Source organism: Sitophilus oryzae, unplaced genomic scaffold, assembly GCF_002938485.1.
Source record: "Sitophilus oryzae breed Bouriz unplaced genomic scaffold, Soryzae_2.0 scaffold_1447_pilon_pilon, whole genome shotgun sequence".
Taxonomy (NCBI): Eukaryota; Metazoa; Arthropoda; class Insecta; order Coleoptera; family Curculionidae; genus Sitophilus; species Sitophilus oryzae.
The window spans coordinates 376,085-388,606 of NW_022146112.1; the positions used below are offsets into that span (position 1 = coordinate 376,085).

Below are 12,522 nucleotides of genomic sequence, written 5' to 3' on the forward strand. Positions count from 1 at the left end.
TCTTCTATTAATTTCACTTATTAAACAACTATAATTATTCAATAATCTTGATAATTCTAGGAACTCTCAGATATCGTCAAAACATGAAAACAAAAATTTACTTCCTATAGTTCTTACGTCCCTTTAACTGAAATATAAGAAATAGGGGTGTTAATATTCTCACTGAGAAAGTTTATAAAATACCTTTAAGTAAAATCTCTTCGGATCTGCGGTAAAATGCCTTTATTCTTATTAAATAATTTCAATAATCTATGTTTTTATTTATGACAACCATCTAATAACCTAACTTTAACGTCAACTTGACAATCCTGAAAAATATTATTGTTAACCAAAGAGTAAATCAATTTCTGAATTCACTAACGCCAACTTATTTTTCATTAAAAAAAAATTACCAATTTTCGTAACTATCGGTCGGCCATATTGAGGAACTTTTAAAAGAATAGTACTATAGCAAAACTTTAATAGTGGATAGAACATTTATTTTCAAATCAGAAATATCCTTTTTTTCAAACGTCGCAAAAGTATGAATTTTTGCGACGTGATTGACAATATAAAATAATAAATGTAATTTTAACGCCTAGGCGTAAAAAACATAGCACAATAGGCATAAAAGTGTAGCACAATGATGGTACGAAAATATACAGGGTGTCCCAGAAAAAAGTGAAATAAATATTTTAAGAGGTGGCAGATCTCCACAAAAGAAACATATTTTCTCTTTATCGTTTTTCAAATAAGTCCAAAATAACGGAGTTATTTTACTTTGAAAATTTCAACAAAATTTTATTTTTTTGTTAAATTTTTGAGAACTACTGGATCTTTTCTGGATTTCCTGTCTTGTAAATTTAATGTAATACCTATGTTGCCATATTATCAAGAAATTATGTTTTTTAACTAAAACTAAAAAAATTTCGAATTTTTATTTTTTTTTCACGAAAAAAAAACTCATAGGCAACGTTTGAAATTATTTAAATAATAATTATTTGTGACATTTAAAAAAAATAAAAATAGCATGTCCTATTCGGAGTAAAAATGACTTTTTGTGCCTCGCCTGTCAAACGAACAGCCTCGTCACAAAAAGTATAATTTTTAGTCCTTTTACTTCTTTCAAAAATAAAGTCGCAATACGTGGCACAAAATATAATTGTTTTCTTTGACCATAATACTTGCCTAAATTTTTATATGTATTAAAATTACTGGAAACAATACAATAATCATAATTGATTTTGATTGTCTTAAAAATACAGGGTGTGTAAATTTTCAATAATATATTGTGAAATGTATAAATGAGGAAAATTGTATAACAGGCCGTAAAAACTAATCAATTACGTAGGTACAAACTAATATCCCAAAATAAGAGTGTTCAACTGTGGAACACCCTAAGCACTTAACGAAGGCATATTAGGTGCATTATTACATGTCCCGATTTTTTCATTCGGACATCTTAATAAAGCGCAATCTGTCATACAGTAATAACTCTCCTAGAATTAATCACAACGCTAGTGTTTAGGTTACGGTTCAACTTAACAAATTTCTGACATATTCGTTAAATAATTATACGTTTTATATCATACGGTAGTATCGACCGTCAAGTGCCAGAGACTAACGGTTACATAGTGATGTAAGACATTATCGACATTTTCCTTCTAATATCGAAATATATTCCTCGTCCATCACGATGCTGACTTCCTATACCGGGTTACCTAGACGTATACACCGGGTGATGTATCGGCGTTGGAAACAGGAAATTCCACGCAAATTTTGAACTGTCCAAATATTCTCTCCCCTAGTAATTTTACAGCGAAGCCCTAAATAGTATTTTAAAGGTCTGCGTACGCTGAATATACTTGTCAAATTTGAACAATTTTGGAGAAGCGCATTTTAAGTAATTTAAGAAAAACTGCATCTATTTTTATATTAATTGGCTAGAGGAAAATAATGAATTAGTATCAGTAAATGAATAAAAGAGTACTTTGGATGTCAAAGGGTAGTAACCAAAGCTCTAAATTATTCTCGAAATGTAAATAAAATACTAACAGTTTACTTCATTGAAAACAATAAGTTTATCTTCTATATGTTATGGTGAAATTATTCAAATACAGCCTACAAAATTATCCAGAGACTACGCTTCAAGGACCCTTCAGGAGGCCCACGAAAATATATCAAACAACATTCAAATTGCTTTAAAAGAACTGAAGTCGTATATCTTACATCGAAAGTACCATGATTATCTTATATCGAAAGTATCATAAATGAAGATATCGAGAAGGTAATGAATTAACTGATTCTCTTTAAGATCAAAAATTGAGAGAACGAATCACTTGTCGTGCAAGTATATGACATGATCCTGCAACATCTTCTAAACATTAAAAAGGCATATTTAACGCTCAATGAAATAGGGAAGATAACCCTCCAGAAGATAACCCGTACGCTTCACATAAGCTTCATTAAGCTGTTCAATGGGCGATGCAGAATGTAGAATGTTGAGGAGGGGGCTTAATCACCGCGACCTTACAGATCTATTGTCTGTATCCCTTTCTTGAGTTATAACGAGTTATTGAATACATTTTCAGGACCATAGAAGCCAGCTCTCCAATATTATCCGTGCCAAAGTTCATGGCATGAACGGTCGTCATTTCGGCGCACCCAGTGATGAGGTGTTCTGGTGTTTCCCCATTTTCCCCACAGAATCTGCATTCGACGATGTTTCTCACAGCTTCAGCCTACTGAGGTGTTCGTTGAGGAGACAGTGTCCTGTTAGAAACCCCGTGACAATCCAAAGATTTTTCTTACTTAAATCAAGGAAATCTTTGATTTTTCTCAGTCGTAACAACTTTTTCAACAACGTTCTGACAAACTTTTTCGAGTGTCTTAGACCGTTGGAGGACTGACATTCAATGGGCAAAATTTGATCTCAACTTTTCACAAAATATCTACGCAAATCAAAGTGATGAGACGCCACAACAACGCAACTCAATGTTACATCTACAATTCGTCTCCATTCAGCTTATTGGGGAGATTATACAATTGCAAATGAAAGAAAATAGCCATGTTCAAATTTATAAATGATATACTAAATTTTAATAGCTATAAAATATTCAAAACAATATAGTGTATCGATATTTTTCAGAAAGTCCATCCTTATCCTTGCTCGGAGAGCGCTGTTATATCGCGTAAAAGCTCATCAAAAAATGATTTTTGCCCGGTCTGCCCTCGTATTTAATTAAAATATCTCAAAGTATTTATTAAAAATTTAACAGAAATTAACGTATTAATAATATACCGCTGGATGCGTTAGACCAGTTTCCTGTCGTTAACGTACTTTTTTAAGGAGAATCTTAATTACAATGATTTTATTTATAGATAATTTCAGTAATTTGAAGTAAATTGCAAAACAGGCAACAAAAATGACAAGGACCACGCCCTCTAGGGTACTTGTTAACTCTTCGGTCACGTATTAAGCCTTTATGGAAAAGATACGTTGAACCGTCAGCTTTGGCTCGGCCTTTGTATACATATTGGAAATGAAGCATCCTCTTGACATGTTTCCGAAATACAATGTATGCTTCAGGTCCAGTCTTATGTCCATCAAAATTCGTTAATTCTTCTTTTCCTCATAATGAAATTTGTTAAAAAAATAATTATTTAGCATATCTATTTTTGATTGATTTTGTATAGACAAGTTAGTGTTGGGTTTGACGACCACTACTATACAAATCGACAAACAGACTGTACCAAATTCGAGTCTGATCATTGGAATACAGAAACTTCTACCGTTTGGTGCATCGCAACACGGGACATAGGAAATCCTATGTAAATTTTGAAAAAGTCATATATTATCTCCCCAGATGATTTCATGCAAAATTGTATTAGACTTTTTTGAAAAGGCGTTAAAGTTGTACTTTCGTCTAGAATTTCTTTTTATTTGGAATAGGCATCTAAAAGTTATTTGCAGAAATCTACCTTCAAATTACTAAAAATTTATAATATAGCCTAGAGAAAGGTACAATTAAGATACCAGCAAAAATATGATTTTGTCATTGTCAAATACGATGTCACTTTTTTTTTGTTTACAAGAATTATGTGGTTTGGAAATGATGTTTTTTTTTAATTAGAATGATCATCTAACAAAAGAATTAGTTGAACTGAGAATAGTATTCGCGGTATATGACTTGATTGTTGTGTATTACTCGATCACTTGCAGGCCTTACTTATACCACATACATTCACAATAATTTAATAAATAAAAGAAGTATTTGTCAGTAAACGAACTTTACTGAACTAAATTAATAAAATGTTTACATAATCCCCCATTCACAGCCAAACAATACCTCAAATGATTGTATAAAATTAACGCCTCATGATACAAAGCTGCCAAGGGGAGAATCTTAAGCATTCCATGTCGTTTTCAGATCATCTAAATTTGTGTAATGAATATGCCCATAAAGACGAATTTTGAGTGTTCTCCACAGGAAGAAGTCGTTATGGGAGTCCATGTTTTTTTTTTCTTCAACATAAAGAATATTCAAGTCATTGCTATTTTCTTCCTGTTCAATTATTTTTGTCTGCACACTTCCATGTGGTTAAAACCAAACCTTTGCCTAGTTAATTCTTTAAACTGTTGACTTGTTCGTTATAGGCTTTCCGGGGACTGAGCTGCGAACAAATCTAACATAGCGGGACTACAATTTCGAGCAAAATGCCGTTTAACCGTCATAACTTTTTCTGAAGTTGCGAAAATCTTAATTATTGTATACATAATTATTTTATTTGGTACCTTCAAATTCTTGTAAACAAAATGTGATATCGAATTTGACAATGACACAATCGCATTTTTGCTGGTATTCTAATTGTAGCTTTCTCTGGGCCGTACTATAAATTTTACTAATCTGAAGGTAGATTTTTACAAATAACTTTTAAATGACTATTACAAATGAAACAAAATTCTAGAGAAAAGTATAACTTTAACGCCTCTTCAAAAAAGTCTAATACAACTTTTGCATAAAATTATCTGGGGAGATAATATTTGGCATTTTCACAATTTGCATCGGATTTTCTGTCCCGTGTTCCGATGCACCACACGGTAGAGATACAAGGTCAGTTAAATCACAAAGTTGCGAGATTTTATGTTAATCAAAATGCAAACTACGATGACTGCCATATCATATTCTTACCAAGTTCATATAGAACATTTTTCATCAAAAAATTGTCATCAAAAAATAAAATAAAAAGACTTAGTCATAAAAAATTAAAATAAAATGGCAAATATTCGTTTTTTACTCCAAAAATGTTTCGAAGTATTTGGAATTTGTAAACTTGATCAACTTCAAAATGCAAAATTTTGTCTCCATTTAGCCGACCTCGTATCTCTTCTAGTTTCTGAGATTCCAATGAAGCTCGAATTCGGGACACCCTGTATATCAAAATAATTTTGACGTTGTGAACACATTTCATCGTCAGAAGATGACATGATATATAAAAATATATTCACTATTTCAAATAATAATATAATTAAATATCATAGGTGTTTATTAAATATTTTACAATAAGCTAAATTAAACATTTATTAAACTGAATCGATGCAATACAATGTGAGAATTATTTGAATACATAAATATATCTACACATTAGTGTCAGAAGTAATTCCGTTCTCTGGTGATTCCTTAAACCAGAAATCGGAAGATTTATTTAAACTGCCGTCTGTTTCTCCAGTTCTAATTACCCTAAGTATCTAAATGTGTCGGTGTGAAGACGTAAAATGTTATCGTGATATACTAGAAATCCATTAAACCGTACTTCTTCCTGATTTATACATTATGCAGGCTTCCCACTCAAAACGAGAGGCGTACTATTAGGCACGGCGTAATAACGCAATTACAACAAATTTGTCGGTGAGGTAAGGACACTACTTTAATACAGAGTGTCGCGAATATCGTAAAACACACTTTACTCGTATAAGAATGAGTGTTTTTTTTGTTAAGTTCTCGTTATTTGGCACTAATGTTCAAATAAACGTCGTTATTGTCGTTATTGTAGCTAATAAATTTCTGTAGCCGAAAAATATTGAGATGCCAACAAACTAAGAACAATAAAGTTTGTCTATAGACAACAGTATAACAAATCTATGTTTAATTTTGAAAATAAATGAAATAAAGAAGAATTTTTGAATCTAATTGTATCATATTTATGAATATCCTGTAATTTATTTGTCTATTATTTTAAAAATTAAGCAAGATACGACTTCTTCAAAGGAACGTAGATTCGTTATATTATTGATGGCTGAAATATATACACTCAGATGCAAAAAAACGCAACGAATATTTTTTCGTAAAATTTAGAGTGTTTTATATTCAGCCGTAGTTTCATGATTTAGTAGTGCAAATTGTATAAAAATTTATCAACTTTAATTTGTATACTCAGTTTTTCATAAACTTTAGTATTTGGTTTATTATACATATTATATATCTAAAGGTTGTTTTACTAAATTTAAAACACCCTGTGCAATCATCTGCTGGGCAAATTTCTTTAAAATATTATTTTTTTCGGTCAGAACCATGTTTGGGATGAACCAACAATTTGCAATTTTTTCGGATATCATTACTTTTTGATAATATTTTCTAATATGACGGAGTGGCTTTGGTGACTATTTTAACGATAGTCTTGGTTTAAAAAAAAACATTAACAATAGCAAAACTAAAGACATGAAGAAAAGATAACTGTAATAACTAAGTCTACAAAAAAACTTAAAAATATAACCTAATACTTTGTATTTTGTATTGCCTCCCCCAGTCGCTATAAATGCCACGTTAAAAACGTATATATCGTTCCCTTTTGACCGTAGAGTGTAAAGTATCTAGTACTCTAACCACATATTCATATTTTCGCCCATCTTTAACAAGAGCAATAGGTTTTTGACACTGAGAACCATATTCAATCGTGGATTCTACACGTTTAATTTCTACACATTAAAAAATAACATCAAAAAGTAATGATTAATGATAATTGAAAAAATAGCAAATTTTTCGCGGCAAGTTCTCTAAAAAGGTTTACACCAACATTTACCTACAACCGAACCTAACTCTCTGAAACTGACTTTGATTTTTTAATGATGAATCTGAAGCAACCTTATCTAACGCACCTTCTGTGTCTTGAAAACATCGAGAGTGGACTGGCGTTGGTGTTGTCTACCTATTTCTTAAACTGACTATGAACTTTATGTACACCCAAATTATATCAATTATATCAATTATCTTATACCAATTACATCATCCAGCTTCCTCATCATCTTTATATAGCGGGAAATTTTGTTCCAATATAATCGTGAGGACCGCCATCTTAAACATATTCTATCCGTTATGCCCACCAGAGCAGAGACATTACTGTTCCTCAAATGTTCAATTTATTCCTAAATAAATACTTTTTATCCACCAAACTGTAGTAACTATAAGACCTAGAATAATGGTTTATCTATATATCAGAGCTTTTAAGTCTTGAATTTAAATCAGTCAGTATAAATATATTTAAGTACTATAAATTACATCAACTTGATGTATGAAATATATTTTAAAGATACTTCCAATTTTAATAAAATTTAGTATTTCTTGGGTCACTTTATAATGGCATATTTTAATCATTTTAAGCAGCCTACTAAGTTGCACATCTATTACTGGCATGGTAACACGATAGTTGTGTTTAGTCGATTAGTTAAGCTCACGTCCGTTGTTATGGTTTATTAACACAAAAAATCCTCTCCTTAATAATAGAGGACGGTTTTTTTCTGAATATTTTAGCTAAAGAATTAGATTTGTTACCGTATATCTAATTTAAAGCCTTTTTATTATTTTTTATTTTATAATTATATAGTTTATACCTACTTTACTTGTTATTTATAAAGTTTATTATTTACGAACGGCATTGTAAGATCCACAAGAAGTGCACCAAAATCTAAATAAAATTAAATAAAACGTATATAAAAATAAAAAATAAACTTTTTAAAATATATTATGTTTTGATCAACTTTCCATTTCTATTGCTAAGAATTTCACGACCAAGACACGATGAAATGTACTGTACAATAATGCTAAATGTTCAACTGGGTAGTGATTTTGACAGTTATAAAATTCTAATTTAATTTTCCATAAGAATTCTTTATCTGTCAATATAAAAAGCACGCCTCGTCATAAAATTTCCAAAAGAGACACAGAGGTATATGCATTTTTTATAAATGATTTGGTGATTTTACAAAAACTGATTATTTGGATAAGTCATATCTATATAGAGTTCTAAAAATCAACTCCAGTTGCAATATTTTGCCATATAGTCGTTATCCCTTGGGTTAAATTTGAAACAATCAACACAAATTTATTTGAAATTTAAAAATCTTAAAACAGTCAAACTTCGATCATTTGTAGGTTATATGTACTTGTAACACATTAATTACGGCTATATATTCTGTTCTCATAGGTATTTCCCATTAGAAATGTTTTTTATAACCATAGCGGTTAGCCAAGAAAAAATATATACACGGTAAATAAAATCAACTTCTAAGCAAATAGAACAAAAACACGAAATGCACTTAAGGCTTTATATATAGAATAAGAAACACAAAAAATCACTCGAAAAACCAAAAGCGTTTTTTATATTTAATAATACATCAGTCGGTAATTGCCAAGTATAATATATTCAAAGAGACGATCTTTCAAATCATAACATGACGTTGTGTTAGATCAACTTTTCTCGAGCGATTTAATACGTTGCTGCTAATAAAACTGGTATAGGAAGGAATATCAGGGTTGTGTAAATACAACTACTTTTTGGTTATAAACGTAATAAATTAATATACAAGGTATATCTAAACTTTTGAATTATTTCATTAATCGACTTACTTCAATTTAATTCGCGAGTACTGTAGAACAGTTTAACAGAATGTATGTACATAAAGTATATATACGTGCGAAAGAGAACAAAAAACTTCGTATCAGTAACTACAGAAAATTCGTTTCGAAATAAAATTATTGGCAAATACCAATTGTAGTTAATTCGTAGATACAAATTGTAATTTCGAAAATACAATTATTACAATTCGTAAATTTCAATTATTGTATATCCTTAAGGATTTACCCTTAACTCTCGCTCCATTATATCACCTTTCAGTCTCGTATATAAGAACACCCTTATAACGTTAAGAATTGTTAGTAATTGTAAGAATTAAAAACAATTACACTTTATATTCACAATTATTACAATCAAAAATTGTGCAACCAATTATTCATGTAAAATTCGTATCTAAACCCTACCTATAAATGACAAAATTTAAACGTTTATCTAAAAGTGTAGTGTTTATTTGTAGAATGTTGTATAAGGCAATGTACAGACCAAGCGAAGTACTTTACGAAAACCCAACCCTAATCGTGGTCTGCGTTCTATAAATGGGGCAGTTACCTTACGTAATATTTATGCAAAATATAATAACCTCTTAGACTCGGCAATTAATGGATTTAATCGCATTAAAACAAAAAAAGATCCTGCTGAATTAAACGACTCTCGAATAAGATAATAATTGGGGATTTCGCTGTGTGCTGGAGGTGGATAGGTATTTCTGTTGATATCTTACGCGAAGCTCATGTTATGTTGCAAACTATTTGAAAAGATATTATCACCGAGTCAAGAATGCTTGTAGAGGAAGTAGAAGGGTAATTAGATTCCACTTAATCTTCTCTCGAGTTTATCAAAGATTAAGAAAACATTTTAAAAGGTATTTTTTCTACGTTTTTATATAAAATATTTTTCTTACCCGAGGCACTATTCGATAAGACAAATGAGGATTTGCCTATGTATACATTAAATATACGTTTACGTACTGTATGTTTAGTGTAATTACGGCTATTTCCGATATACATAAACACTTTAATTATTTGATAAAATAAACTATATCTACGGGGTGTAAATGAATTTGCGAAAAAATATCGAAGGCAGTATCTTTGTAAAAATAGACTTTCGTGCAGGTAGATCATGTATAGACTAAGTATTGGTTAAGGCTCCTAGGTTAGGGCTAATCGAATTTATCGAGAATGGATTTGAGCAGAAACTAGTTATCGGGGTTACTTTCGTCGATTTATCTGCCGCGTATGAGACTGTCAACCATGGAAAACTTATTTCCAGAGTGCTGAGTATTCTATATTTTCAGAGTATATGAGCGTGGCGATTATATCAACTGACTTTTAGAGAATTATTGTATCTATATTACAAAACAGGAGATTCTACGTTATGCTACAAGGGAAGAAGAGCAGATGGAGAAGAAAAAAGAATGGCCTTCCTCAGAGAACTGCGCTTGCTTCGATGATGTTTAATATATATACCAATGAGCAACCAACTTCTAGACACTCCAGAGTCTTTATTAACGCGGATGAGTTTGCAATAGTTGTCCAAGCCAACAACTTCAAAAATGTCGAGCAGAGCCTAGAACAAACCTATGAAAGCATCATATACACAAACTCAGCTCTTTCAAACCCAATCCTTCTGAAACCCAGCTTTGCGCTTTCTGCTTGGGCACTAGAAGAGGCGCTCACTTACAGGCACCATTGCCAAAAAACATTAACTCACCACAATAGAAATGCTGAAAAAGCTCTGTGGAAGTGATGGGGCGCCAATTCGGCAACAATAAGAACAATAGTAAGTAGTAAGTCTTATGTTTCTCAGCCGGTGAGTATCGATGTGATTTAATGAGGCGTGCAGAGTAACTACTGGCTGCATGAAGGCTGGATATATTGTACAAGGCAGCACGTGAACTTAAGTATACGGAAAGATTCCGGAATCGTTTGACTCGTCGATTCATCCATTTTATGCAGCTGAAACTATTCCTAGGCGACTGAAATCTCGTCGAGGTTTCCGAAGTAGGGTAAACGTAGAGTGCCAGACGAGTTCACCCTACGTCAATCCCCACGAACGGGAATCCACTTGGATTAGAAAACCTAGTAAAAGCTCCAGTAGAAGCCAACCTAGTGAAATGGGGTATAAATCAGAATGGAGAAACTTAATGTGAATGCGGCGAAGAACAAACCATGGAGCATCCTACTAGATGCAGAGACTGCCCTTATACTTGCAGTTCTCTCTCTTAGGCGGAAATTATTTAATCTTAAAGTGTCCGGGCACGAAAAAGTAAAGCAAGATTAAACATAATGGAGGTTTTACGTAAAACATTTTGATTTGGTCATCTCCGTACATTTATTTGCTTGTAAAAGTAAACCAAGTTTAAGCAAAACAGTTTACAATAAAAAAACTGACATATGCTTTATGGATATCATAAATGATTTGGTGATTTTACAAAAACTGATTATTTGGATGATTAGTATCTATATAGAGTTCTAAAAATCAACTCGAGTTGTAATATTTTGCTATATATTTTTTATCCCTTAGGTTAAATTTGAAACAATCAACACAAATTTATTTGAAATTTAAAAATCTTAAAACAGTCAATTTAAAATCTGTTTTGCTTCAGCAGATATTCTCGGCACTGAGTACCTAATCGAAAAATAAATTCATTAATAATGTACAGTAGATTAAGATGAACATTGTGATTTTGGTTCGCCCTGTAAAATCAAAAAACTATGTATGAAAGCAAAAAAAACCATGAAAAAAATACCTTTATTTTTGAAAAAACAATTATTCTCGAATTTTTTCGCAATTATTTTTTTATACCCGATATAATCTAATATTTATATTTAAGCATAAAATATGTTTTTTAAAAGTTTGGAATAATTACACACAATAGATGTATGGTTAAGTCGCCACATATCAATCTACTACAGTACAATTTTTAACTCAACTGGAATGCTGCTCCGTGATACAATTGCAAATCATAGGTAATTATTGCCGTTCGGACTTACAGTTATAAAAAAAGTTCCTATGTTCGCAGAGCATTAGCAACACCTAGTATATTAATTCTCCTAACGGTCAACGGAACTGGGATATGGCCAATTTGCACATCTTTCCAAATGACCTAGCATGTGAAGACCATTATGACTTAAAACATTAGATATCTGCACACCAACGATTATTTGCTAATATGAAGAATAATTATGGTTCGCGCGGTTCGAGTCGAGCCTTCCCTAATGTCACACTAATGACAGGGGACTAGATAAAAGAATAAGAAAAGTATATTACGTTAAAATTAATGTCCATATAAGCTTTTAGGTAATAGATGGTTAAAGAACGATTATACGTAAACCTATTTTTAGATATGTACGTTTGCCCAGTGAGAAATTTGCTATCAATAGATTATATGAAAATATAACTTGAAGGATACCACATTCATTATCTGTTAACTTAGACAATTTGTTACAAACTTTAGTTTTCTGAGACCTGTTCGACAAAAAATCAGAGAGTCATTTAAGAGCCATATCTTTCAGTTCATATAATATTAATTTTCTGATCAATGCAACAAGGCAAAACCTGTGCAAAGTACAGAGACTGGTATGCATCTGCACCACAGGTGCCATGAGAGCATTCCCAACAGCAGCAATGGAT

At 31.6% G+C, this 12,522-nt stretch overlaps 1 protein-coding gene across 1 annotated transcript in view; it reads right to left on the minus strand.

The window, feature by feature from the left end:
* LOC115877355 (protein dachsous) overlaps positions 1–12,522 on the minus strand; it is a 569,521-nt gene that overhangs the window by 313,715 nt on the left and 243,284 nt on the right. The window lies entirely within an intron of this gene.